The 27,691-nt window shown below is 38.4% G+C and overlaps 1 long non-coding RNA gene across 2 annotated transcripts in view; it reads left to right on the top strand.

The window, feature by feature from the left end:
* The window catches only part of LOC150067135 (uncharacterized), a 54,763-nt gene extending 28,897 nt beyond the window's left edge, over positions 1-25,866 (top strand). Inside the window, exons 2-3 of one of the 2 annotated variants that reach the window (XR_016539453.1) lie at positions 25,287-25,376; positions 25,475-25,866. This is a non-coding gene — a long non-coding RNA (uncharacterized LOC150067135). The remainder of the gene's footprint in view (positions 1-25,286; positions 25,377-25,474) is intronic. The other variant, XR_016539455.1, reaches the window with a different exon arrangement.
* Positions 25,867-27,691: the final 1,825 nt, after the last annotated feature.

The following is a 27,691-nucleotide window of genomic DNA, read 5'->3' on the forward strand; positions in this document are numbered from 1 at the left end:
TAAATCCCTACCTGCAAAAGGAAATACAACATAGTGAAGGGCTTCAGTTCCTTTCACCCATTTCTCCCTGAGACAGAAGATATTTGTCTCTGAAGAATTGACAGCTCTCGAATACTACAGTTTCTGCTTTATGTGTATCCATCTAAATTATTTTATATGTTGAAATGTATATCAGTTAATAAAGAACTATTAACCTAATATGTATATGTGTGTATCCATTAAAATGTAAGACAATATTTATTTATGAATAAACCATTAGATTGATATAAAAACAAATAAAAAGCTGCTTGTGAAAGCCACTAGCTAATATATATATTTTTTGCCAATCCTGAACCTTGAATTCAGGGTCTGGCCTTTCCTCAAGGCTAGCACTCTGCCACTTGAACCACAGGCTCAAGGAGTATCAAGGAGTATCAAGGAGTTGAACCCAGATATTCATGCATGCTAGGCAATCACTCTACCACTAGGCCAAACTCCCAATATTTTCTTTAGTAAATGCATTTTCTTCTTTAAGAAATAATTCTTTGGTGTTGGAGGGCATTGGAGTAGTAGAGAAGTTCTAATGTACTAGAACGTATTGTAAACATGGGTGGAAATTTAACCATGAAATCCCTACCTGTACAACCAATGTAGCCTAATAATCAGCTAAATGAAACAGAGATCACTTTCATCTCTAACACAACTAAGTTTTTTTAAATCTCTATTCTTCAGACTTTCAGGGGGAATACTGAACTTCATGCTGAAGGGTAGTTTGAAATTTAAGGCATGTCTAAATGCTGAAGTACAGCCAATCACAGATGGCTCAAGCCTATAATCCTAGCCACTCAGGAGGCTGTGATCTGCAGCTCACAGTTAGAAGCCAGTCTAGATAGTAAAGTCTGTGAGATTCTTTCTCCAATTAACCACCACAAAGCTGGAAGTACAGTTGTAGCTAGAGCATCAGCTTTAATTAAAAACCTAAGGGACAGTTTCCATTTCCTGAATTCAAGCTCTAATACTGACACCAAAAAGCAAAAAGCTAAGGCCTCACACATGTATGAACGTATTTGGTGTAAGTAGCAACACTCTTGTTCTCAATTGAGAAAAAAATTTCACTATTAAATCAATTATTTTTTTCCAGCTTAGCCAAATGCAAGATTAGTAGCGAAATGCATAGACTTGGTTGTTATACTGCTTACGCTCAAATTCTTTCTCCAAAAATGATGCAGAACATTAATGGAGGAATCCGGACATCTTTGTCACCTTCTTATTTGTGATGAAATTTTCCTTGAGGGAAATTTCATAATCTCTGAACTTTGACAAAGATCATTTCTCTTAGAATTCCCCACATCCTCAAAACGCCCTCGTGGGATTATATACATATATAACAAAGATAACCTATGTACATAAATGTGTAGGTATTAGAACATGGTATCCTATGGTCATGTTTCTCTACTCTTTTGGAAGCTTCTCAGAATTCTTTTCAACCCAGCATTCTGAACAAGGATACAATTTACGATTGATTTGTCCTTTCTAAATTACAAGTATTAAATACCTGAACATGTGGTTAGTGCTTTTTTTCTCCTTAATGGCACAAATGGAAAATCCATGATTTTGGTGCTTTGCAATAATGATTTCTTACTGAATAAATCATCCATTCATAGGGTTTATTCCATACAGATGTTGTAAGCATTGATCCAACAGATTTAGTCAATTATGTTTTAGCCACCCATTAGATACTTTGGAAAGCTTTTTATTTTAAGCTATTTTGCATTCAATTATTCAAACAGGATCAGAAAATTGAACAGACGTAGGCTGAACTTTAACATATGAAGTGAAATATGGCATAGTTAGGGTAGACTTGGTCTATAACTCCATATTAATGCAAGTACTCTTTCTTCACTTCAACACGTACTGCTGATGAGAAAATCAAAATGTTCTACAATGAAGCTGATATTGTGAAACATTCTGACTGCTGAACTCTTAAGTCTTTAAATCTCCTCAAATAATTATACTTGTTGCTTACATCAAATGACTGAAGAGATTTCATAGTTGAAGTATACACTTGGTAAAGTATTCTATTGTCATCCTTTCACACATCACTGAACTGTAGAGATACATTCGTTATTACATAAATTTTCAAAATACTGAGTTGCTAGCAAATCTGTCAACACATACTTATTGAAGTCTTCTTCATTGGCAAGCATTTGCTTTAGGAACTGGAGCAAACTGCTGTATAAACAGATACGAATTCAGTCTATGTGGGAGAAAGTGATGATATCTAATTATGGGCTTAAATTTCATGGGATTGTGAAGATGAGGAAAAGAAGCAAAGATGACATTTAACTTCACCTCAGAGGATTTCCTTGAGATGATTACATTTAAGCAGAGACCTTAAGTAAGTATGGATTCAGTTAGGATAAGTAGAAAAAAAGAGGAACCCTTCAAGTAGAATTAACAGTATAAGGCCAAACTTTGAGGTAATCAGAGCCTGCTCATAAGGAATAAACATGTTTAGTACAGATCGGATAGCAAAAATCAGTTGTAAAATTAGATCTTCATAGCCAGTGTTGAGCCGTGTTTTTAGCGGGGTCCTTTCATCTAGGGGAAGAAGGGCGAAGTGAAGTGAGCATTTAACTTTGTCTTGAGCCCCAACACTGAGCTCATCACAGTAAAATTCAGTGATGGTTGAACCTCACTTCCTCAGAATTCAGAGCCACCCCAAGTAACTGGCTGAATCCTACCATTGCAGGCACTACACCTACATAACAAGCTGAGTCTCTGGTTGTTCCATTATCAGTTTAATAACACTGGACCACGGTTCTAGAACACCTTATACTGGGCCAGCTTCTGTTACCCTAGCTATGAGATTTATCCCTCAACCCGCACAGGCTCAGCCTCCTGACTAGTGCCTCTGAATAGCAAGCACACGTCTATCCAGAAGTTACAATCTATGCTCTGGATAGCCATTAAAATAAAAAGCAAAGGACACCAGTGAGTAACACAAAAACACAGAAAAGTAAGTCCATTGTTCACATGAAACATCTTTAAAACCATCATGGTGGTATGTAAACCTCTTTTTATAATAGTGAAAACTCAAAACATAAAACGTAGCCAGGAATGGTGGCTCACAGCTGTAATCCTAGCTACTCAGAAGGCTAAGATTGGAGGATCCTAGTTCAAAGAAGTGGCGCTGTGGCTCAAAGGCTAGGGTGGTAGACTTGAGTTGAAAAGCTCAACTCTCAGGCCCAGAGTTAAAACCACCATGACCGACAAAAATAACTAACTAACTAAATAAATAAAACAGATAAAACAGGGCACAATGTTTTCCTAAGAAAAATACAATTCCTTTGAATGTAAATGGATTTTTTAAAATCAGAATATGGTAGAGGGTTTTCAAAAATATCCCACATCTTAGTTTTATTTAGATATCAGCTCCTGGCAGAGAACTAATTTCCTGAAGACAATGCTGGGTGGCCTAGGAGGGAAAGATCCCAGATTTTGGAATCTCTAACAAATAATTGAATGAATACATTCACACAAAAATAAAGTGGCAAGACAAGAGTTTAAGAGAGAGAGAGAGAGAGACAAAGAGAGAGAGAGAGAGAGAGAGAGAGAGAGAGAGAGAGAGAGAGAGAGACAGAGAGAGAGACAGACAGACAGAGAGACAAAGACAGAGAGACACAGACAAAGAGACATAGACAGAGAAAGAGAGACAGAGGGACAGAGACAGAGAGACAGAGGTATATCATTAAGGAAAATGGTAAAATAAACGGTGGACTGGAGAGAGGTAGCTCAAGAATAAACACACAGGTTAAGTAAATGTCTTCGTGTGGGAGGAGTCATAATAATGATAGTAGGATGACCTTAAAGAAATGAGGGATCATAACTAGCAGACTTCTGGAAAGCATATGCACATGTACAAGGTTGTCATCTCCTACTTTTAAGTGTGTTGATGAGATGTGATGCATATGCATGAGGGTCTATGTAGAACTTCGTTGTGCAAAGGTCAGGCTAAGGATTCAGTTTCCCCTACACAGCTGTATTCCTTTGGCTAGAACTCTCAGGAATTTTGTTTTGCTTTGTTTTGTTTTCTTAACCCTAAGGAGAAAAACTTAACTGTAAACTTACGTAGGGAGGAATGGTCATGTGAAGTAGTTGGGGGGAGATAGAACTCATGTGTGTTTCCTGATGGAAACTTGGTGTTAGTGTTTTTTCCCTTCATAGGTAACTGGCCTTAATGGTATATGCCAAAGGTGTTTAAATTCAGAGGTGATGAGTGAAAGTTGGTGTTTGGGTGGCAGGTTGGAGTTAGGCATAGGGATGGAGGAGGTGGATCAGCATGAACGTAACTGCATTAGATGGGTTAAGGATAGGTTGGCAGCTGGAATGGAGCTGTAGAAGCATGGCTGTGATTGATGAGAATCAATAGGAATTGATGGTAAGAAAGTTGGTATTCATGTTACACTGAAGTTCTGATTTAAGCACCTGGGAAGGTTGTATGATGCCATATCTGAAATAAGGCTGCCAGCTGAGAAGCTGGTTTTTGGAACATTGCCTATGACTTTTGAATCCTGCATGGCAAGCTTATGGTACCTGGGCTATGACTCAATATATCAGCCTAGAAAACTTCCCATTGACTTTCCACCAGAGCAGGGTGATAGGAGGGATGGAGGAACAGCTGCTATGGAGTGGTCAGGCATTTGGAGAAGGAGTAATTACTGTTAGAAAGTGAAGATTTTCATGTTTCTATGTAGTATTACCTGAGAAGATGAATCTGACTGCAGGGATTAAAAGGGGAGCAATGGAAGTTAAAGGGGAATGGAAATCTAGAGACCTCAGAGAAGAGCTAATGACCCCACTGTAGAACTTACATTTCAAAGGCAAGTAGAAGGAAGACCTCTGTCTCTGATATTTACATTCTAATGAATGCAAATGACTAGAGAATGAAGGTTTCACTTCCACAGAGAGAGGACCAGGTGAGTCCCCCAACAACTCACACCCCCATACAGCCCACATAAAATGTTAGACTTCAGGGGTTTTTCACTAAAAGCAGAAAATGAATGTGTAAACCTAAGTGAGAAAGCCTAGCCAGCCTAGTCAGGCCCACTGTGTTTGGAAGTTTGTAGGATCTAATTTGTAGGAACTCCAATCTGTCTCAGATGTCCATTTACTTCCAGGATTAAAAAAATAGTAATAAGTAGAAACCTAAAATTCAATTTGTGCTTTCTTATTTTGCTTTGTAACCTACCACCACTTTTCTGTGTTTAGAAGTTGCCGAGGACTTAGGTAACAGGCAGTTGGCAATGTCAAATAAGTTGCAATGATTCATTAGTGATTCATTAATTCCTCTTTCATATTGAGGAAATCTGTACCTTTGTATTTTTAGATTCACATAATTGAATCTGTAGATCAACCACGAGAGGCAGATTGACTTTCTCCTTTGACCATGAATCAAGCCATGAGAATTAGGGAAATGAAAGGAACCTTTTTTCATATTTTTTTAAAGAATTTATTAACGTTGATTTTTTATATCATATTTTAAATGACAGGTTTAACAAACAAGTGTTCAAGAAAGGAATCTCTATTTACAATCACTGGGACTTAGTATTTAGAACTTAATCAAAATTAGGCTAAGGATTTGTATGTCATAGAAACATATTAATTTATGAAATAAAACATATGTCTATAGTCATAGGTTTTTATATGTATATAGTTGTGTTTATATTTCCATTACCATGTCCATAGCTTTGGGTATGCAGATATTGAGTCTTCGCTCTTGTACTCTTTGGATTTAATAGCCACATATTAAGGATACCATGCACCTTTTGTTCCTTAGGTCTTGACTTGTCTCACTCAACATGATTTGCTCTAGATTCATCCACTTCCCTGCGAATGCCATTATTTTATCTTGTCAGTTGGCTATGTAGAATTCCATTGTGTATATATACCACATTTTCTGTATCCATTCATTTGCAGTAGGGCATCTGGATTGTTTCCATCGCCTGGCTATTGTGAATAGTGCAGAGATGCACATAGCTGAGCAGGTGTCCTTATCATATCTTGGGTTATAATGTTCAGGGTAGATGCCCAGAAGTGGTATGGTGGGATCATAGGGAAGGTCTATTTTCAGTTCTTTAAGAAACCTCCACACTGCTTTCCAGAGTGGCTGAACTAGTTTACATTCCTAACAGCAGTGTAGTAGGGTTCCTTTTTCTCCACAACCCCACCAGCAACTGTCATTGTCTGAGTTCAAAATTTTGGCCATTCTTGTTGGGGTAAGGTGGTATCTTAGGGTTGTTTTGATTTGCATTTCCTTTATGACCATAGATGATAAACATTTTCTCATATGCTTTCCTGCCATTTTAATTTCTTCTTCTGATAAGTCTCTCTTTAGTTCCCTTGACCATTTAGTGAATGGTTTATTGCGTTTGGGGGGGGATTAATTTCTTGAGTTCCCTGTAGATACTGGATATTAAGCATTTGTCAGATGTATTATTGGTGAATACTTTTCCCATTTGGTTGGCTGTCTCTCTACTTTTGCGACTATGTTTTTATCTGTACAGAAACATTTTATTTTTAGGAGTCCCATTTATTGAGTCTCTCTCCTATCAGCTGTGACCCTGTGATTCTGTTCAGGAATCTTTTGCCTGTGCCTATGAGTTCCAGTGTCTCTCCTACTTTACCATGTCGCAGTTTCATGGTTTCCGGTCTGACATTGAGGTCTTTGATCCACTTTGAGTTAATGCTTGTGCATGGCGAAAGGCTAGGGTCAATTTTTAGTTTTCTGCATGTGGCTGCCCAGTTTTGCCAGCACCAATAATTGAATAGACTGTGTTTGTTCCACTGTATATATTTGGCTCCTTTGTCAAATACAAGTTGCCTATAGGTATGTGGTTCTATTTCTGGGTCTTCTATTCTGTTCCACTAATCTTCTAGTCTGTTTTTGTGCCAATACCAAACGGTTTTTGTTATTATGGCTCTATAGTAGAGTTTGAAGTCTGGTATTGTAATACCTCCAGCATTGCTCTTTTTGCCTAGAATTGTTTTGGCTATTCTAGGTCTTTTCTTGTTCCATATGAATCTTGAATTATATCTTCTAATTCAGTAAAGAATGTCTTTGAGATTTTGATGGGGATTGCATTGAATTTGTATATCAATTTTGGCAGCATTGCCATTTTTACTATATTGGTTCTCCCTAGCCATGAGCATGGGATGTCTTTACATTTCCTAGTGTACTCTTTAATTTCTTTCGTGACACTTTTAGGGTTTTCATTGAATAATTCCTTTACATCTTTGGTTAAGTATATTCCTAAGTATTTTATTCTTTTGGGGCCTTTGTGAATGGGATCATTTTCTTGACTTGTTCTTCTGTTTGTGTATTGTTGGTGTACAAGATGGCTACTGACCTCTGAAGGTTAATTTTGTATCCTGCTAGTTTACTAAAGTAGTTTATTAATTCTAGAAGTTTGGGAGTGGAGTTTGTAGGGTCACTGAAGTAGAGGATCATGTGATCTGCGAATAAGGATAGTTTAATTTCTTCTTTCCCTATGTGGATCCCTTTGATGTCCTTTTCTTGCCTTATTGTTCTGGCTAAGGGTTCCAGCACTATATTGAAGAAACATGGAGAGAGTTCACATCCCTGTCTAGCTCCTGTTTTTAAGGTGAATGGTTCCAGTCTTTCACATTTAGTATAATACTGGCTGTAGGTTTTTCATATATGGCTTTCACTATTTTGAGGAATGTACCTCTTATTCCTATTTTTTCTAGTGCTTTCAACATGAATGGATGTTGTATTTTGTCAAATGCCTTCTCCGCATCTAGAGAAATTATCATATGATTCTTATCCTTAGCTCTATTAATGTGATGTATTACATTGATTGATTTGTGAATGTTAAACCAGCCTTGCATCTATGGGATGAAGCCTACTTGATCATAGTGTATGATTTTTTAGATTTGTTTCTGGATTCTGTTGGCTAATATTTTATTGAGGAGTTTCGAGTCTGTGTTCATTAGAGAGATAGGTCTGTAGTTTTCTTTTTTTGTTGGGTCTTTTCCTGGTTTGGGGATGAGAGTAATATTAGCTTAATAAAATGAGTTTGGTATTGCTCCTTCTGTTTCTGTTTCTCGGAAGAGTTTCAAGAGTATAGGTGTTATTTCATCTTTAAACGTCTTGTAACCATCTGGACCTGGGCTCTTTTTGGTTGGCATTTCCCTGATTGCTTCCATAATTTCATTGTTAGAGATTGGTTCATTCAATTTGTTTACCTCATCATTGTTCAGTGTGGGTAACCTATATTTATTTAAGAAATCATCCATTTCTACTAGTTTTTCTTGCTTCGTTGAATATAGGCCCTGGTAGTACTTATTCATTATGGACTGAATTTCTTGGAAATCAGTTGTAATTGTTCCCATGGGGTCTCTAATCTTTTTATTTGAGTCTCCCCTCTCCTTTTTTTGATTAACCTTGCCTGGGGTCTGTCTATTTTATTGACTCTTTCAAAGAACCAACATTTTGATTTATCAATTTTTTGTATAGTAGATCTTATTTCAATCTCTCATATTTCTGATTTTATTTTTGTTGTTTCTGTCCTTCTAGTTGTTTTAGAATTAACTTTTTCTTGCTCCTCTAGATGTTTCAGTTTTTTAAGGTTATTTACATGCTCTTCTTCTGTCTTTTTAATATGCGCTCTTAGTGCGATAAATTTGCCTCTTAGAACTGCCTTTGCTATGTCCCATATGTTCCTTTGTGATGTTTCTTGATTTTCATTACATTCAAGGAAGTTTTTAATTTCTTTTCTGATTTGATCTGTTACCCAGGAGTTATTCTGAAGTGTGTTGTTCAATTTTCAAGTGATTGAATATTTTTTTTATTTTGACTGCATTGTTCAGAATTAGTCTGACTCCACTCTGGTCTGATAGAATGCATAGGATTATATCAGTCCTCTTGTATCTGCTTAAGTTTTCTGTATGAACTATTATATGATCAATTTTCGAGTGTGTTCCATGTGCTGCTGAGAAAAATGTAAAAAGTTTCGCCATTGGGTGGAAGACTCTGTGTATATCTGTTAAGCCCAGCTGGGCTATGGTGTCGTTTACATCGGTGGTGTCTTTGCTTAACTTTTGTTGAGTTGACCTTTTGTTTGTTGAGAGTGGTGTATTGAGGTCTCCCCCTATGATTGTGTTTGAGTCTATCTTATTCTGTAATTCTAAGAGAGTTTGTTTGATGAATATGGATGCTCCAATGTTGGGGGAGTAGATGTTTATAACTGTAATATTATGGGCATGGATTGTGTACCCTTTAATAATATACAATGGCCATCTCTAGCTTTATGTACTGATTTTAGTGAGAAGTTAATTTTGTCGGAGATTAAAATTGCTACTCCTGCTTTTTTGCATGGTGCATTGGAGTGGAAATTTTGTTTCCATCCTTTCACTTGGAATTTGTTTCTGTCTTTGGTGGTGAGGTGAGTCTCTTGGAGGCAACATATGGATGGGTGGTGTTTCTTAATCCAGTCTGCTGCTTTGTGTCTTTTGATTGGATTGTTCAGGCCATTCACATTTACGGAAATTATGGAGAAGTTGTTAGTGTCCATTGTCATTATTTATTTTAACTTCTGAGTTTCTTTCTCTCACTTTTTCCCCCCTTTTGTGTTTAGTGAATTATAGTTACTTGCTTCTTGATGGGGGTTCTTGATGTTCTACAATTTGTTCTCGATTAATTAATATTTTTGTAACACTGTTTTAGTGTGCATGTATTCATAAAACTTCTCTCTGGAGTGAAATATTCTTGTTTCTCCCTCAAATGTAAATGCTAGTTTTGCTGGATATGTCAATCTGGGTTGGCAGTTGTTGGTCTTCAGGACATCAATGATATTTTTCCAAGCTTTTCTTGCATTTAGGGTTTGCATGGAGAGATCTGCTGTAATTCAATTTTTTCCCATTGTAGTATAGCTCTTTCTTGTTTTTTGCAGCATTTAAGGTCAATTTCTTGGTATTCGGATCTAGTGTCTTTACTGTGATATGTCTAGATGAGTTCCTTCTGGGATCTTGCCTGTTTGGAGTCCTGAAACCGTCAATAATGTGAGTATTTTCCCTTTTGAGGTTGCGGAAGTTCTCTGCTATGATTTTGGTGAATAAGGGTTGCATTCCTTTGTCCTGAAATTCTGCGCCCTCATCAATCCCTATTATACTAAGGTTAGACTTCTTTGCTCCATCTGCCAGGTCCTGGAGTTCTCTCTGGTGGATTCTGACTAATCTTTCCAAGGTGGTGATTCTCTGTTCCAGCTCTTGTGTTTTATCTTCCGTTCCTGATGTTCTATTCTCCATCTCAGTCAATCACCTGCTTAATGCTTCCATTTTTGCTTGAAGTGTGGACACTGAGCTGATCAAGTCTGCTGAGAGGGTATTGAACTTTTCTTCCACTTCTCTTTTGAATTCGAAGAAGTCCGTGGAAATTTCTTCCTTTTGTTTTTGGAATTCAGCCTTCATTTCCAAAATCATCTCCTTGATTTTGAGTCATATTTTGTGTCTCTTCAGGTGTCATTTTTTGGGATGGTGACATCTTTCTCGCCCCTTCGCTCTTGTTTCCTTTTGGGCTTTGTGTGGGACTTTGATTATTTATGTATGTCGTAATTCATCTTTGCACTTCTAGGCATTGAGAACTGTTGTTGTAGGTTCCCTCTGTGGTCAGCAGGTGGTGGTCTTTACTTGGATTGGGACCCGTGGTTCTGGGAATCTGTGTATACCTGTGGTTCTCAGCCAAATAGACTCTGCTGCTGACTAGGTCAGAGTTTGCAGTTTTTGCAGGTGTTCAGCCTGTTCCCAGAGGCTGTGTGCCCCTGGACAACTAGCTCTTAGCCCAACCAGTGGCCTCACAGTGGGCTATGGGATGTGTCTGCGTGCTTCAGTCTCAGCACGCTGGGCAGATGGTTGGTGTTCCTGTGCTGTTTCCAGGGGCAGGCCCCCGGCCAAGGGTCTGGAGTTTGGGGGTTTCCAGGAGCTCTTAGCTGGACCAGTTGGTTTTTGCTCTGTTCCCACAGGCAGGGCCCAGCCTAGGATGTGGGCTTCAAGGGCGGAGCTGTGCCTTTCTGATTCTCAGCAGGTGAGCTCAGCTACTGGTCTGCCCTTCAGTTCCCTGCTTTATTTCTGCCACTTTGGCCAGCATCTTTGACTGTGGGGGGCCCCTTGGTGCTGTCTTGCTGGGGATTCCCAGCTGGAGGGTGCCCGGCTCAAGATTTGAATGGGACAGATGCTGGATCCTAGAATCCCGCACACCCCATCCGATGTTGGAAGGCAGGGTCTCAGCGCCCCCCACACTCCAGATCCAGTGGCCTGGGAGAGGAACCTATTGGGCGGGTGGTGGCAGGGACACCTCCGCCCCCTTCGGTGGGGTGCTGGGTTTTAGTGCCCGCCTGCCTGTCAGTCTCCAGTCAATGACCCAGGGGAGGGGGCTGTTGAGGAAAGGGACAGGATTCTAAATTCCTTGCCCTCCTGCACTTGCCAGTCTTTCTCGGGTGGGGTGGAGGGGTCTGAGTTAAGTTCTATAGCTCACCACCAGGTCTGCTTTCCCGATGGCTTTGGGACCTGCTGGGCTACCCACTGCGCTACTCACTCCTCTGCCTTTGGCTGTGGGCTACTCCGCGGTGTTGGAGAATCAATCACTCCCCTCAGATCTCAGCTGCCGCCTGTGTTCCACATCTGGGTTCTGCTGCTTGCTGTTCTGGTCTGTGCTGGTTCCTGAGTCTGCTTCTGCCACTTGCTGGCCCGGTCTATGGTGGTTTCTGCGGTCATCAGGGCTGCACAGCCCGGCGCCCTCTGCCTCTGCTTTCCCGGCTTGGAGCCGGCAGAGTGGGGTGGGGGAGGGGTCCTCACATTTAAATTCTTTGAGAAAGTTGGATGTGAGCTTTATCTGGATATCTTTTCCGGTTTGAGTCCTTCTCCGTTGCTTCTTGAGTTTGTTGTTGTGGATTTCTTAAGGTAGTTGGCTCGTGAGACTCCCTGGTTCTCTCTTTTTGTGGGAGAGAGCTAGGCAGTATCCCTATTGTCTCGGTGCCATCTTCCTCCCCCTTCATATATTTTTTATTGAAATTAATAGAAGGGTTATATCATATTCAGCAGATGGAGGGTGCATTATTTCACATATATTGATAGCCTTTCTCAAGTCTTGGTCCCCATTTCCCTCCCCCTCCTCCCGCCCCTCACCTTGATTTCCCCTTTCCTTACTACCTGATTTCAAATAACCAAATACACATATATCTACTATATCAGATAACCAGGTGAAACACTGTAAAAATATGAGATAGCCGAGAGCAAAAGAGATGAGAGATAGCATAATACATTAAGGATAACAATCACTCATTATATGGCTTTTGTTTCCATATCCTGGTGGTCCTTTCATTTAGCATCATTTTATATGGCCTTATGTATCTAGGATTTGTTCTATTGTAAATCTCTGTTAGGAGAGCCCAAGGTTTCTACTGATTATGACAAATGAGGGAAACCATTGAGCCAATGATCCTTTCAGTCAGGCTTACCTCATTGATATGATTTTTTTCTAAGTCTTTCCATTTCCTTACAAATGGGACAATAGCATTCTTTCTGACGGCAGCATAGAATTCCATTGTGTACAAATACCACATCCTGTTGACCCACTCATCAACTGAGGGACGTCTTCGTTGATTCCATATCATTTCTATGGTAAATAGTGCTGTAATGAGTATCGTTGTGCTTGTATGCCCTTGTTTCTAGACAATTGGGTAAATGCCAAGTAGTGGAATTGCTGGGTCATAGGGGAGCTCTATGTTTAGTCTTTGGAGGAACTGCCATACTGCTTTCCATAATGGTTGAACGAGTTTGCACTCCCACCAATAGTGTAGAAGTGATCCCTCCTGGCCAGAGCCCCTCCAGCATCTGTTGTTATTAGATTTCTTGATCCTGGCCATTCTAATTGGATTGAGGTAGAATCTTAGAGTTGTTTTGATTCGCATTTCTTTTATGACCAGAGATGTTGAGCATTTCTTGCTGTGTCTATAGGCCATTCTTATTTCTTCTTCAGAGAAGACTCTCTTTAAGTCTTTGCCCCATCTTTTAATGGGATGTTTGTTTCTTTGCAGATTAGTTTGGGAGTGATTCAATTTTTTTGAGCTGTTGATATATTTTAGATATGAGGCCTTAGTCTGTTGTATGGTTAGTGAAGATGTTTTCCCACTCTGTAGGCTTTCTAGTTATGTCCTTTGCCATACAGAATCTCAGCAGTTTAATGCAGTCCCACTTATCCAGACTTTTTCTGATTTTTTGTGTTTCTGGGTCCTTATGAAGAAAGTTTCGACCTGTGCCAGGGATACTTAATGTATTTATTATTATTTCTTGTAAAGTTTTCAGTGTGTTGGCTTTTACCTTGAGGTCTTTGATCCATTTGGAGTTAGTCCTGGTTCAGGGTGACAAAGAAGGATCCAACTTTAGTTTTCTGCAGGTGCTTAACCAGTTCTGCCAGCACCACTTGTTGAATAGGCTGTTTTCTTCCATTCTATTTTTTTGGGCTCCCTTATCAAAGATTAGGTGGCCATAGGTCTGTAGGTCCTCAATTCTTTTCCATTGGTCTTCAGGCCTGTTCTTATACCAGTACCAAGCTGTTTTGATAATTATGGCTCTGTAATAGAGTCTAATGTTTGGTATTGATATTCCTCCTGTGCTGTTCTTTCTGCTAAGAATTGTTTTTGCTATACCGGGTCTTTTATTATTCCATATGAAATTTTGCTTGCCTCTTCTATTTCTTTAAAGAATGACATTGGGATAGTCATGGGTATTGCATTGAATTTGGAGATAGCCCTTGGCAAGATTGTCATTTTCACGATGATAATTCTTTCAATCCAGGAGCATGGGGGTTTTTCCATTTCCTCAGTTCTGCTTTAATTTCCTTTTTCAGGGTTTTAAAGTTTTCATCAAAAAGTTACTTTACATTCTTAGTTAAGTTAATTCCTAGATACATTATTTCCTTTGAGGCTACTGCAAAAGGAGTTGCTCTCCTGATTGTTGCCTCATTCCTCTCATTGTTCGCATATAGGAAGGCGGTTGATTTTTGAGGTTTCATTTTATACCCTGATACCTTGCCAAAGTTTTGTATCAGCTCAAACCTCTCTGGAGTGACGTGTACAGGGCTCTTTAAATATAGAATCATTTCATCTGCAAAGAGGGAAAGTTTTACTTCCTCTTTCCCTTTTTGGATCCCCTTTATGCTTGCTTCTTGCCTTATTGCTCTGGCTAGGAATTCTAATATTATGTTAAAGAGGAGTGGAGAGAGTGGGCATCCTTGTCTCATTCCTGATGCTAAATGGAATGGCTTTAGCATTTTGCCATTAAATATAATGTAGCTGTGGGTTTGTCATACACAGCCTTTATTCTCCTGAGGAATATTCCATGGATTCCTAGTTGCTCCAGAGCTTTTAGCTTAAAGGGGTGTTGGATCCTGTCAAATGCCTTTTCTGCATTTATTGAGACAATCATATGATTCTTGTACTTGCTTTCGTTGATATGTTGAATTATATTAATTGATTTGCGTATGTTGAACCAGCTTTGCATCCCAGGGATGAATCCCGTTTGATCACAGTGTATAATTTTTTGGATGAGTTCCTGAAGACAGTTGGCCAGTATTTTGTTTAGAGCTTTTGCATCAATATCCATCAAAGAAATGGGTCTATAGTTCTCTTTCTTTGATGAATCTCCATCTGGTTTTTTGATGAGGGTTATAGTGGCTTCATAGAATGAGTTTGGCAAAGAGCCTTCGTTTTCCATTTCATTGAAGAGCTTGAGGAATATTGGTATGAGCTCTGCTGTGAAGACCTTATAGAATTTAGCTGTGAATTCATCTGGCCCTGGCCCTGGGAGGTCTCTTATTGCCATTTCTATTTCAGTGTTTAAAATAGATCTGTTTAGATGGATTAGGTTTTTTTGGTTCAGTCTGGGTATGTTAATATTGGCTAGAAATTCATCCATTTCTTCTAGATTCTCAAATTTGTTGGCATAAAGGTTTGAAAAGTATTTCCCCATGATCCTCTGGACCTTGGTAATTTCTATTTTGATATTACAATTCTCATCTGTCATTTTGTTTATTTGGGTTTGCTCCCCTTTTTTTTCCTTTGGCAAGATTTGCTAAGGGTCTGTCATTTAAAAAAATTTTTTCAAAGAGCCAAATCCTTATTTTTGTTGATTCTATCTATAGTTTTTTTAGACTCCAATTCATTTAGTTCTGCTTTGATTTTAATAATTTGCTTCCTTCTACTGGGGTTAGGGTTGGTTTGTTGCTCTTTTTCCAAAAGCTTAAGGTGTGACATTAAATTGTTGGTTTGTGGTTTTTCCAATTTGTTAATGTAGGCACTCAAAGCTATAAATTTTCCTCTGAGTACTGCCTTTGTTTCATCTCAAAGGAGCTGGTATTTTGTGTGTTCCTTTTTGTTAAATTTCATAAAGTGTCACTATGTTTCTAGGAATGATCACAATGACAGATAGAAAGCTCGGGTGGGGTGGGAGGGAAGGAGAGAATCATAACATAAAAATAAATGTGTAGGTAAAATGGCCAAAAAAAACCCCACATAAAAATGCAAATGAACAAAGGTAGAAAATAAGGGGGGTATTCTTTAGTTTGTTTTTTTTTTTTGTGGGGGGACGAGATATGAAACTTGTATCTCCACTAAATTCTGGATCCAAGCATTTCAAAGAATCTTTTCCTCTTGTCATTTGGCTTTGCGGTTTTTTTGATAAGTTTGCTTGATTGGGCAGAAAAGAAAAACAAAAACAAAAACGGTGGAGCTGGGAGTGGCTTTGTTTACCAGGAGTGTGGCCCCGCCCAGGGGGAGAAACTTCTGCTAGAACCAAGGGCGGACTCTGGCTAAGCTGCCTCTGGGAAATTCTTTGCCGTTTTGAATGATGGCACTGCCAGGACCACTTCTCATGCTCCAGTTGATTTGGTTGGTTCTTTGCCAGTAGTCAGGATGGCGCTGCTCTTGGCTAGTGGGGAAGGGGATTCCTTCCCAATACTGTTCCATGAGCAGAAGTGGAAACTTCTCCATGGAAGTCCTCACAAATTGCTGGAATTTTCTGGTTCCGTGAAGCTGGAAGGTCCATGCATGGCCAGGTGACGGCTCTGGGTTTACGCATGCTCTGTCTGGAGCCCGCAGATCTGAGCTGCCGAGAAGTGCTGTCTGCTCAGGTTCCGGAGGGAGGCTTTGTCTCCGCAGTGGCTCCAAGTGCCTGGTGCTGGACCACGCTGTCTTCTTGTGCCTGTTTTCTGCCATTCTCCTCTCTGACTGAGATGTCTGCGGTGCTAAAGCTTACTTAGGATTGATCTTTGGGTATGAACTTTCCCCTATGATGCTAGTACTGGTATCTTGGTGAGAGCTCAGAAAGACTCACACTGAACCGCCACGATCTTCCTGAAAGGGATCTTAAAATGAGCAAGGAAATAAAGAGTTTGAAGATAATATTGTATTGTAGTTCCTGACTCATGGGTGACAGCTCTATAGAATGGACCTAAGAAGAGGCGATCTTCATAGGGAATCTCAGTAAGGACTCAGGCTCCTAAAGATAATTCTGTTGTTCTCTCTCAAGAGAAAACCGTCTATTAAAAATATACTGTAGCAGGGCATTAGTGGTAGCTCAAGCCTATAATCCTAGCTACTCAGGTGACTGAGATCTGAGGATTAAGGTTTGTAGCCAATCCATCCAGGAAAGTCCATGAAACTCTTACCACCTATAAACTATTCAGATAAAAAATAAAACCCCCCAAACCCAAAAAACTGAAGTAACACTGTAGCTCAACTGGTAGAACACTATCCTTGAACACAAAGAGGCTCAGGGACAGTGCCCAGGCATTGGATTCAAACTCAAGGACCAGCACCCCTCTCTCCGAACAGTATATTGTAATGCAAGTGTATTGGAATTGTGTTTGTTTTCATAAATTAACTAAAAGCCAAAGAAAAGTCTGCCAATCTGTGTTCCCATTTAGGGTGTGGGGTTGTTCTAAGCTGATCTGTCCACTCTTACCTGCCATCCCATTGGGTTAAAGAAAAAAATAAGCCTGATCCAGAGCATCTTTAGGACAAGGAAAAAAAAACCCAAAAAATCACAGCAGAGCCTAGAGGGCCAAATCACCCCCAAATGAAGGTAAATTGAATGTTCCCTAAGAGGAGACAGCCACATGGTTCAGGCAGGAAAGAGTTTATTGAGGAGGACAGCAAACTGCCAACCTACACAAGATGGAGGGCCGCAGACAGAAAGAGAAGAAAAAAGAAAGAAGGAACTTGTAGTTGAGAGATATTATATAGAGAAAGGCAGGATGTGTGATCACAGCCAATGTGGAAGTGATCTCAGATGTTCACTGTCTGAAGGAAGGGTGACCAGGATGGTTTAGGAAATGACTTCAGAGTCTGGGATCCTTTGCAGACTCACAGACAGGTGACTGATAGGTGATTACTGGTTTTAGACAGGTGATTTCGGTCAAGTTATGTGCTGTCTTTGGTAAGAGGAAGAGGGTAAGGGCTATTATTTGAGGCAGACCTAACAGTGGCCAACCAGTGTGATTGTAACTGGGACTTTCAAACTCTGCATACTTTTGTTCCCTACACCTAATACTTCTGTTATAGTTGCAAAGTTTACCTGCTTGCTACAATCCAGAGTGGTCTGTAAATATCTTTTTTTAGATACATACATAGATAAATAGATAGACAGATAAATAGATGGATGATGGATATAGAAATAAAATTGACAACTTTGTATTAAGCAGAAATGGTTAGAAACAAGCATTTCTATATATACAGCTATCTTCATCTTTCATGTTTTTCTTGTGAGTCTTAACAACAATCCCATACATATTCTTGTGTCCAGTAAAATGGACATTTCAGTTCCTTAAGGCCCTCTGAAGCTACTAGAATAAGTAAAGTCAGGATATTAACTTTACCTATGTACTCTTACTAGACCAAAAAAGTGTTAGCAGTAAATCCTTTGATTTTTCATCTACTGCCAATAATACTTAATCCTGTTCAAATGTTTTCCAGATAGTAATATCATATGTACATCCTAAACAATTTTGTGTATACATTGTAATATACAATATATAAACAATATAATTCCATTATTATATGTTATTTCAAATAATGTAACGTTTCATAGACTTCCCTAAGTAGAGTTCTCCATTACACACACACACACACACACACACACACACACAATTTTAAGTAGAACCACTCAAGTCAATTCAGAAAATACCATTTTACTCAAATGAATCATCTTAACTGTTAAATATAATTATATATCTATTCTATATTGACCTTAGGAGGTTTTTCAAGTAAATTATAATGATATAGAAGAACTTTCATTTTTGTTCTCCATCTGTCTGTATGAAAACATTTTCTTTGGTTGAATGAACATAGACTCATATCATAAACATAAATTTAATTATAATTTGTGATAGACATTTGATTATAACTTTTATGTTTGGGGAGTTATTAAACTCTGTTCTTTAATCATGCCAGCTAGTAGTAAGCTTAGTACCTTAATATTCACTGAACAACTAACAGCAAAGTTTTTGTTCTCTAAAATTATTATTCGCTGTGTCTGAAAAACAGATTCATTTAGTTGGAATTAAAGAGAAAAAACAGCTCTAATCTACATTGTAAGTTAAAAATAAAAATACACACACACACACACACATACCACATGTCACTAGACAGTATTTGTCATGGACAACTATGGTACATAATTTGGTGTCCTATTTTTTTTTGAAGCTGCTGGGAACTAGAGGAACAGGTGAGGAAGTGAACCACTGAATTCATTTTCTCACAGACCCATTGTTAAGTAGTGGTGTAGTTTTCTTGTTTTCCCCCTTCTCTATCTGATTTCAAATAACTAAATACACATATATACAATATATCAGATAACAAGGTAAAATACTGTAACAATATGAGATAGCCAAGGGACAGCAAAAGAGATGAGAGATAACATATAGTACATTAAGGACAACAATCACTCATTATATGGCTTTTGTTTCTATATCCTAGAGGTCCTTTCATTTAGTGTCATACTATATGGTCTTATGTACCTAGGTTTTGTTCTATTACAAATCTCTGCTAGGAGAGCCCAAGGTTTCTACTGATTATGACAAATGAGGGAAGCCATTGAGCCTATGTTCCTTTGGGTCTGGCTTACTTCACTTAATATAATTTTTTTCTAAGTCTTTCCATTTCCTTACAAATGGGGTCATGTCGTTCTTTCTGACAGCAGCATAGAATTCCATTGTGTATAAATACCACATCTTGTTGATCCACTCATCAACTGATGGGCATCTGGGTTGGTACCATATCTTTGCTATGGTAAATAAAGCTGCATGGTGTCCTTTTTAGTGATGATATTTTTATGGAAAATGAAGACCAGTAGTTCATTTTTATCCTCAGTTAATATTGCATTAGCCTTCATTATTAATACAGGGGGAGATAGTCCTTTTCACTTTTCCATACATTTACAATGTATTTCAATTCAACTCAACTCCTCTGTGTCTTTTCCTTCTGTCTCAAAACAATTTCAACTAGACTCATTGGTTATTGGAAATATCATGCTTGTAAGATGAGCCTGAAAGGAAGCTCAGCTCTGTTTTTGCTGTGAGGCCAGTAGATCAGAAATGGACTTTATAAGCCATCACATGTAGGATGAGACTTACCATCTTGTCAGACCATCCGTGAATGCTATTCAAGATTCAAATCTGTATTTGTATCATTTCACATTGAGTTTATATTTGAGGGGTTTAAATGCTTTAACTTATTTTTATTCTCCATTTTCTTAAATGCAAAACTAGCCACTCTTTGTAGAATTCAGATCTTCCATCTGTTTCTTGAGGGGCAAGCAAGGCAAGAGAGAACTCAGAACTGGTCTTAATTAAATGTGCTTAATACAGTTACTAGAAAAACATGTTATGTTTTCTTATCATCATTACTTGGATAAGGATTTTTAATATTAAGTTTAGAATCAGATATAAATTCTTATCTATGTAATTAAATGTGACTTTAACATTAGAGATAAGCATAAGGTCATCTTTTTCTTATCATCTTTTTGTAATGAAGAGATGACTGATAGAAGTATGAACCTGGAGTAGATCGTCAAAAAAATCTTGGGTTCAGCAGAGAACTTACAAATTTTTGCTGTGGAAGTCTGGCTTCCATACTGGAATCTACAATGCTTTTCAGTTCCTAGTTGAGTGGTGTTTGGTGGTATTATCACACACATCACCAATGCAGTAAGTTCTGCTAAAATTTGGGAAAAAGTACCCAATGACATTGTCAAAAATATCTTAAAAAATCAACCACTGTGTAGAACAGTAATTAGAAATCAGAACTTTTGATATCTTTGTACCAGATTTTTACCCACTAAGAGGATTCCCTTTTAAAAATGTGTCTTTCAATCTGTGCAGAATACCATTAATGAATAATAGGATAAAAGAAGATCAATACATAATGTAAATATGTCATCATGATAGACGGAGATTTGAATAATAAACATAGATATAAAATGATGTTTTCTAGCCAGAGGCAGAGCAAAAGTGGTGGAATGGCAGTTGAACAAGCAAACTTGAGTAAAAAGCCCCCAAATGACTTGTGTTTGTAGCCTGCTATGTTACCCACCACTCCCAAATCTTTATCATGTCTCAGATTGTTTTTTGATCTTTTATTTGCTTCTCCTCTCTTTTTTTCTTCTGGTTTTTATTGTAATTAATGGAAGGGTTACAGTTATATTTGCCAGATACAAGGTGCATTACTTCACACACATTGATACCCCTTCTCATGTCCCCCTTTTCCTCCCCCACCCCCTCCCCTCATCTTGTTTTCCCCTTCCCTATCCTATTTCAAATAAACAAATAATCATAAATACAATATACCAGATAACAAGGTAAGATACTGTAACAATATGAGATAACCAAGGAACAACAAAAGAGATAAGAAATAATATGGTACGTTAAGAACAACAATCACACATTATATAGTTCTTGCTTCCATACACAGCTCATATTCATCTGTCCCATGTGGCTCATGAAGCCTTGAATTCTCACAGTTACCAGATGGAAATCTGTGTTTCGTAGAATGCCCTGTTAGAAAGGCATGATTACTTTTCTTGACTAAGAGCCATTAAGGACTAGTCATAAGATAAGGTAGTTCATGAGTGGGGGTATCCTTGGAGAATATTGAGTATGTTAGTAAAGATGATGCTGAGTGATAAGAATAACAAAGTTTCATAGAAAAACTCATAAGTTTCTTTCCTTGTAGTGTAAATTAGCCATTGATTCTTAGAGCAGGAAGGAACCTTAAGAATCTCGGTGAATATCTAATTTACCTACTTACAAATTGAAGCATAAGGGAAAATGTTTATTTTTTTCTACAAAAGTAAAATTAGTTATTATATTTTAATATTTTAGACTATAGGATGTCATTCTGTTTTAACAGTTAATTTAAGAACAAATTGAGTTAGAGGTAAAACAATATAAATCTCTGAAGTAATGTTTATGAACTTACTTGCTACAACTGACAAATCTTCCCAAATATGCTGTAGGAAGGAAACGGTTTAAAAATTCCACACTTAAAAAATAAAATAAAACTAAAGATAGTGTCTGAGGCTGGATCCAAACTTTTGGTTTCTCATTGCATTTCTTCTGTTATAGTATATGTACACATGAGGTTGCAATGTATATTTGGCCATATTCTTACAACTAATTTTTCATCTGGAATAGCTTGATTTTTGTCAGATACAGAAGATATAACTACAATTATTTTTATTAAGGTGAAGTTTTAAAAGTATAAACAAAACAGTGATGCTCCATCTGGGATTTCCTACACATGATTCAAGGAAATGCACATAATGAGAAAAATATTCACAACTATATATTACCTCGTAGTTATTTCTGCTATGTCACTTGCTCCACAACAAGAGGCTTGCTATTTTACTATGGAATGACTTGTTAAATGAGTAGTGCATAAATGGTGGCTGGTGTCTATGAAGAGAGATTTGACTGAGAGTCTGGCCATGAGAGAACTCACAACTGAGAAGTCAATGCACGTGGAGAGAAAGGATGCTTTATTCTGCAATATAACATTGAAATGTGTCAAGCCCATGAACTGAGATTGCAGGGCTGAGAAGGGTTTTGAGAATAAAAGAAACATAAATTGCTAAGGCTCAGGAACATGCCCATTCTATGAATAGAGATTGACTTAGCTGCCAAGGGAGGAAAGTTGCTTGGGCTTTCGGTGACATAGTCCCACTCTTTACTTTACCAAGAAAGAGGTTTGGAAAGCAAACGACTTGAAATGTTTTCCCAAAGGTTTCCAGTGAATATCAAACCCATCAAGTCTCACATTTACTTTAGACACAGACTCTCTATGCCTCAGGAAACTCTTTCAGCTCTAATGTCATTGGAAGCCCCTGTCATCTTCCCTCACCTTTTACTGTCATGCCTTTCAGGTAGGTCACCTTTCTTTGCAAACCTGACTCTTCTTAAGTTCTTCTGTTTGAGCTGCATTTGGGACCTGAAGCCATTTTTGCTTCCGGTGATTTGTTCAAATCGTTTTCTATTATCTGGTCAAACTGTTCCTCTTGTTGGTAGACTTATAAAATCTGTCTTTCTAATACTATATTTTAATAGTTAATACTGTAAGTAGATGTTTCATTAAACTATTGTTTGTGACTCTCCCTCTGTGGACGAAGAACCAATCGTTAAGAGTCAAGAGTTGAGAAAAGACTGATATCCTTTCAGTTACTGAGTCAGGGTGGAATAGAACAATTGCAGGAAGAAGATAAAAGCATTCCTGCAACAAAACAACATCATCAAGGCCTGCAGATGATTATTTTGTTGTTGTTTTTTTCTTCAAACCAGACTGGTCATGCTATATTATGACCTACCTGCAGTGAATAGACTTTCCCCTCTCTCAGAGAACTTGAGTCAAATTTATCTATAAGAAACAGAATTCATTGTTTCCTGTGGGGGAAAAGAAGAAAAAAAGAGTGGAAAATAGTTTTTCTAATTTTTTCCCCCACCAGATGTTTTCCTACCTGTCTTAGGAGAAAAAGGAGAAAATGAGAATCTTGCATTCAGTACACACAGTTATTCATGGCCAACATGTTTTTGTCTAATTATTATAGAATGGGTTCCTCAAGCCTCTGGAGGTTAATCAAGTATGCCACAGGCACCCTGAGGGACTACAGAATCTAATTATTATTCCTTATGGTTAATGAATTTATTTCCATAGCCCACGGTAGAGCTGCTCCTGAGATTTGAACATGTTCTAGAGCCCTGTTTGCATGCATAGTGATTTTCTGTCTCTTATTGCATCCTAAAGAGCATGAACAAGAAGGAGAGGAAGATGGCATTTCAAATCAGTAAATGATCTCAGAGAAAGTGAAGGGAAGGGAGACATCCTTTTGCTCTATTTTGAATGATTGGGATGGAGTTTCTCTTTATTCTGATGTATGTATCTTCAATAAGGCCACCTAGTTCAATAAACATGTCCAGAATTGCAAGTCATGCACTTAAAACAGGGGTGATTTTATTTAGAAGGCTCAAGTGATGGGGAAAACTAACCCTCAACGGTTTTTCCTGAAGCTTTTTCCTTCCTTACCCCACCCCACCCATAATCAACATGGTCAACAAATCTACATCAATTGTAGCAATTAAGGGTGCAAAAAGTAGTCAAGGTTCTGGCATTCCTCCATTTTCCTGGCCCAAGTTTCTTTTAGAAAGTGCCTCCAGCATATAGAAACAAGAGCCATATAATGTGTGACTGTTGTTCTTAATGTACTATGTTATTTCTCATCTCTTTTGTTGTTCCTTGGTTATCTCAGATTGTTACAGTATCTTACCTTGTTATTTGATATAGTGTATATATGTTTATTTGTTTATTGGAAATAGGATAGGGAAGGGGGAAAAACAAGATGAGAGGAGAGGGTGGGAAGAAGGAAATGGGGACACAAACATGAGAAAGGGTAGCAATGTTTGTGAAGTAATGCACTTTTGATCTGGCAAATATAATCTAACCCTTCTATTAGCTACAATAAAAATATATTAAAAAAAGAAATTTAACAACTGGGCTGGGAGTTTGGCCTAGTGTTAGAGTGCTCACCTAGCATGCACAAAGACCCTGGTTCAATTCCTCAGTACCACATACATAGAAAAACCAGAAGTGGTGCTTTAGCTCAAGTGGTAGAGCTCTAGCCTTGAGAAAGTCCAAGGACAGTGCTCAGGCCCTGAGTTCAAGCCCCAGGACTGGCAAAAAAAAATTAACAACTACCCTAGACCAGAACTCTTGTACAACACAGTCCATCTTAGAAGCAGGCCCCGAGCAGATATGCCCACTGGGTCATTCTCTGTTGTTCAGTCATGTTCACCAGCACAATCCTCACAGTCACCAAGAAAAGAGACATACAAAACCATCATGGTACCAAACTTGCAAAAGTTTATTGATAGTTTTTTTCTTTGCCTAGCCTTTGCCTTGCCAGAGTAAACCTGGATGTGGATGGGAGGCCGAAGAGATGTGTTTTCTCTGCAAGAGGCTTCTGAGGACATTCTATACTGAGTGTCTGCTTTAAGGGCTCCATAGGCAATGGCAGGCCATTCTTGGTCCCATGCTTCTCGGACATTCCACATGATACTCCATCACCCAGAACCGTCTTACCTACAAAGTTGCCCATCAAGTCACTTCTTAGAGAAATATTGGTGCATCCACAGGTGTGAGAGGCTTGGATACACCCACTAACCCCATCATGCCCTCCACCATCTTGGCCCACCAGATTACCTGAGTCTGCATGAACCATGAACCCAGCGTTGGAAAAGCATGGGTAGAGAGTTAGCTCTAAAAGTCTATTCCTAGACAAGTGGCTTCTATGATGTAATTTATGATAGAAACTTCTGCTTTCTGACTCAGTTTAGCCACGTAGAAGCCAATGCCTGCCAGCAAATAATTCTGAGGAAAGAAGATGGAGACTAGAATAGATTTGGCTAACAAGATCTTAAAAGATGGCCCAAGATTTGTTTGGTGTGGATTGTTAATGCAAAGGTAGAAATCTCTAAAAACATGTTGGCATATAGTGGAACACTGGCTAAAATGCTAGGGTCCAACTAAAACTGAGAAATCACATATGAGGTCTCATGTTCAGTCTCCAGGACACAGCCCAAACTGAATCAATCCAACCAAAACAACAATAAAAGCAAAACTAACTCCTCCCTTCAGACTCAAAAGAAATAGGCAGGGAATTGGGTCATTAATGCCTCTTTGTTACAGGTATTTGAACAGCAACCAGAAAACAGCACAGAAGAAGCTAAATGGACAGCTACAATTGCATGGTCCTGTGTTATGTTCTTAAGAAGATAGGTGGGTCAGACTGTGGATCTGGTGTGAAGAAAATTATTGTCTGGTGATCCCACTGTTGTCCTTAACACATATTTCTTCAAACCTGTCCCTCTGTGAAGTAGTGTCTCCTTCACTGTAAAGCTGACCTGGTATCCAAGGAGTGATGTAAGAGGGAGTGGCAGCTGAGACGATTTCTTGACGGAATGGTAAGGTTGAAGAAAAGAACGGTCTTCCCTTCACCAGTGTTCCACTGCTCAGACTTAGATGTGTTTATGATGGCATCTGGAGCTTAGAAAGCCTCGGAGTCACCAGGAGAGGAAAGTGGTAACGTATATTTAGGTAAATAAGCCCACACACAAAGACAAATTCAGAAGGAAAGCCCATGACCCTTGCTCAAATCCTTAAGCAAGCAATAGCTGAACAACATTTAGCTGAACAATAAATGTCCGTAGATTTTTATCTTACATATTGGCTTTTAGCCCAGAGCCTTTCTTACTGGTCAAGTATGGAATTATTCGAGGCATTGTGATTGGAATATATATATATATGTATATATATATATATATATGAAAACAAAAGTTTTTTTTTCAGATTTTGGAAGTGGGTTATATTATTCTCTGATACTTCATTAAACCTTCTTTAGGCCAATACTTTTACTTGTTTAATGCTAACCTTCAGTAGACACAATGCTCTGGGTACAGTCTTATATATGAGGGACAGAAATTGAAAAGACATAAGCACCAAAATCTGCAACTAACAAGCAGAGATCTGAACTAAAATCAAGGATTCCTTCTGTAAGACCTCTGTCTGAATCAGGCTGAATGTTAAAACATAAAATAAATTGAGTTTTCATCAGAGAAACTAAATGACAAACAATGGTGATTTTCTCTTTTGTTTTAACTAGAAACAAGAAAGCATAGCCCTGTTCATGTTCTTCACAGAGCAGACTTGATGTAACTAGCCAGAGAGCTATCTAGTTACAACAATTTAGATCCTGGCTATAGCAAATATGTTGTTTCTGGTTAGGATTCTCAAACGGATAGTTTATGAAAAGACCTAGAGAAGGTTGCATCAGGACCAGTACTGCTCTAGTTTTCTTAATTCTTTCCTTTCAGACGTTAACACAGAATCCTGTACTTTTCTGAGGATTCATAGTTTGCAAAGAAAAAGCATAGGAGAGCTGAGTTGATGGCTACTTTGCTGAAATGCTGGAAAATAAAAACGTTGCACCTCATTCCAATGATGTAAATTCTAACATGGACTCATGAGCCTTACTTATCTGCTCACCTTTGCACAGAAGAAAGAACCAAGTAGGTTTTTTTTTTAATTTTTGTTTGCTGTGTTGTCATTTTTTTCCAATTGCCCTTCAAAAACAACTAAAATTCAATTGCTTTTCTTTTATCTTGATAATCCAATTTATTTGAGGATTGTCCTTTTATAATGAAAAAATGTATTAAGTGCTTCTGAAATAATAGTTCTAAGGAAACAATATATCGCTACAAGTGTTTCATCGTTTCTCTGGTAAATGCATCAGAAAAATGATAACAGAACCTGACACAGCAAGAATCTTGAAAAGAATAGGTGCCTTGGTTAGTCACTCTTGGAAAATATATATGATGATTTAAGACAGTATGGGAAAATATAAGTATTCTTTCATTCTATTTGTATATTTTATAAGTAGAATTTTTATTTTGGTGTCGTGGGGTTTGAACTCTGGGCATGGGTGCTGTCCTGAGTTCTTCAGCTCACGAATAATGCCCTACCCACGGGCCTGGGCATTATCACTGAGCTCTTTAGCTCAAAGCTACTGCCCTACCCCATGAGCCACAGCCATACTTCCCATTTTCTAGTGGTTAATTAGAGCTAAGAATCTCACAGTCATTAGTGCCTGGGCTGGTTTTGAACTGCAATAATCAGATCTCAGCCTCCGGAGTAGCTAGAATTGCAGGTGTGAGCCACCATGCCAGGCAAACAAAATCTTTTCTAAGAAATAAAATGAAGAGTAAATAAGCATGTTCAAAACATTTGAGAGAGGGGCTAAACAATTCATCCCTATCGTCTTAGCTATTCAACAGTTCAGGACTTCCTCAAAAAAGTTAGAGATCTAGGGGTGGGGGTGGGGGGGAGGGAAATGGGGATCAAGACATGTGAAAAGGTATCAACGTATGGGAATTAATGCACCATCTATCTGGCAAATATCATGTAATCCTTCTATTAATTACAATAAAAATATATGAAAAAAAAAGAAAAATAAAGTTAGAGATCTGAAACCCATCTCAACCAAGCAAGACAGATATGTTGGAGTGTACATTCAATTCAAGTGATATGGGATGTTT

The sequence above is a fragment of the Megascapheus bottae genome, chromosome 2 (genome assembly GCF_031878675.1).
Source record: "Megascapheus bottae isolate mThoBot1 chromosome 2, mThoBot2.hap1, whole genome shotgun sequence".
Taxonomy (NCBI): domain Eukaryota; kingdom Metazoa; phylum Chordata; class Mammalia; order Rodentia; family Geomyidae; genus Megascapheus; species Megascapheus bottae.